At 34.6% G+C, this 2,759-nt stretch overlaps 1 protein-coding gene across 2 annotated transcripts in view; it reads right to left on the bottom strand.

Moving 5' to 3' along the window:
- ENPP2 (ectonucleotide pyrophosphatase/phosphodiesterase 2) overlaps window positions 1–2,759 on the bottom strand; it is a 95,565-nt gene that overhangs the window by 57,417 nt on the left and 35,389 nt on the right. The window lies entirely within an intron of this gene.

Genomic DNA, 2,759 nt, shown 5'->3' with positions numbered 1-2,759 from the left:
ATCTTTATGAATATTTTTTCACTGGTGATTATAAAAATATACAAGCCTCTGAGAGCATTATATAAATGCTTGAGGAATATTCATTAATTTTTTCTTATAGTACTTCTCATTTCTTATATTGTTATACTATGACTAAAGTTTCTTTTTTATTAATTTTTGATTTATAATTGACACATAAAAATTGCACATATTTATGGGATAGAGTTTCAATGCATGTGTACATTATATAATGATCAAATCAGTGTAATTACCATATCCATCACTTTAAACATTTATTACTTCTTTGCGGTGACAACAGTCAAAATCTTCTCTTCTAGCTATGTTGAACTATATACTATATTGTCGTTTCCTATAGTCACCCTACTGTGTAATAGAACAACAGAACTATAGTTTCTGTCTATCTGCTCTTCCTGGATGCCAAATTTCAATGCAATGTGTTTCTAAATTGCAGCTACGATGCTCCTTGGAATGTTTATGGTGGCCATTCCTATCCAACATGATAGAAACACAAATCGGTCTCACCAAAAATCTTGTTCAACATGAAGAAGGTACTAAACCTGGTCAAATATGTCAACTTTGAGAGTTAGTGAGGAAATAGGCAGATTTGAAACAGAGACTTCACTTCCTGAGGCAGGTTAACAGCGTTCCCTCTGCTCTGTTTCTGCAGAAGTTAATGAATATGCGGACTCATCTTCTGAGTCATGCTAACCCAGAGGAAACCTAATGTCAACACTTGGTGTAAGGTGATCCAAGTTGATATAATTACTGTTTATCTCTGTATCCTTCGTAGTTTCTCAGGCACGTTTGCTTCCATGACAAAATTAATATAAAAGACCAACTAGAGACAACTTGACAGAACTCTAATTTCAATCATTTTATTTACTCATAAAATATTCCCCTATCATAAACTTTGTTTGTGAAATCTACCCTGTCAACAAATTTCACTATGATCACAACCTAGGTCATCATAGACTTCTGGGAGTCCCGCCTGAATAAAGACAGCAGAATCAGAACATCTATTATGAAGACACTTTTCTGCACTCATACAAGAAGTCTTCCAATGTTTATTTTTTAAATAAAGAAGCTCAGATTTATCCTTGCATACTGATATATCTATTATGCAGTACAAATATTTTGATCACCTTTCCTCAAAGAGCAATGCCTTAAAAAAAAATTCCTATTTATAGCTCCCTTTTGCCCATGGACTGCAGTAAACATTTGCAGGTACAGGATCATTGAGGCACGGTGGACACATGGTTGTGTGCAGACACTGCCCACCTCTCATGCCGTGGCAGACTGCGCACAGGTCTCCCAGCCCTCTTCCCTAACCAGCGCTCCAGGGAGCTGCTACCTCCAATCAGAGCTGGCATGAGATGGAACCATTTGCCGTCCTTCTTCTAGATGTTTCTGATTGACTGTGTGCACTGAGGTATGTTCCTGTAGGGATGCTGATCCTTCTGGCCAAAAGCTTGTACACTTCAGCTCAACTCTGCACATTCAACAACCATGGCTTTATGCTGCTTTGCTCATGTCCGAACAAAGCAAGTGGCCTAATCACACACAGTCACAGGAAAACATTAGGTAGAAAGCAGCCTACATCCCTTTTTATTTTCTGCCCCAGCCATGTGATCTGAAGTAAACAGGGTGATTTCTTTCAAAGTATTATTTTGATACTTCAGTATCAAGGTAGGATTCTAACTTATTATATTTAACTTCCATGATTTTTTAAAAAATAGATTAAATAAAAGAATTCATGAATTTACTGTGGGTTTCAGTGAGTTCTTTTTTTCCAGCAAGTTTCTCTGTTTCTGTTGATTATGGTGCAGGGCCAAAATATTGGGGAAGTCATAATCATTCACTTTTCTTTTTCATTGTACCCCCTAATCTGATAAATCAATAAGATCTGACTACTTTTTCTTCAAAATTGTTCTGAAATTCACCCCTTGGCATCATTTTCACCATTATCATTACCATTATCATTCTAGTGAAAACATTTATCATCTCATACTTTTGTAATCACAGCCTCACACACATGCACACATATATATACACACACATAGACACATACCCATATGTATATATACATGTATATTATTTATGCACACATGTATATACATGTACACATACATATATAAATATGTGATATATACACATATATACAGATACATATACACATATATTACATATACACATATATACACATACATTATGCATATGTACACATACTTTTATTTTTTTGTGTGTATATATATAAAATACCAAAAGACAGAAACATTGCCAAGTATGAGGAGATTGTATGTATTTTTCCCACAGGTGGCAAATTTTGAGATGAAATGTCTCCCTGTACAGACACACACACACACACACACACACACACACAAAATAAATTCAAAACTTACCGGTTGACCTCCCCACCATCTATGATTAAATTTCTCTCGCCCTCGCAGATGGAAAGTAGCATCAAATACAGGATCATACATTGAATTGCCAACAATTCCATGTGATTCTGGATACAGTCCCTTCATGTAAAAGCAAATTTATTGTTAAAATAACAATATAATAATCCACATGTATTAGTCCTATTATAAATTTTCATATCACAGAAGGTTTTATATCAATATTTAACTTTCAAAATTATATAAGATATATATAACCTTTACTGTGTGTCTGTGTGAGCAAACATGAATAATATCTATGGAACTAATTATAAGCCATCTTAGAAACTTAACATGATTATAAGAAACTTAATATTTGGGGGT

The sequence above is a fragment of the Propithecus coquereli genome, unplaced genomic scaffold, assembly GCF_000956105.1.
Source record: "Propithecus coquereli isolate 6110/MARCELLA unplaced genomic scaffold, Pcoq_1.0 Scaffold247, whole genome shotgun sequence".
Lineage (NCBI taxonomy): Eukaryota > Metazoa > Chordata > Mammalia > Primates > Indriidae > Propithecus > Propithecus coquereli.
Note: the sequence above shows the minus strand (reverse complement) of the source record. Positions and strands in the feature narration are given on the sequence as shown.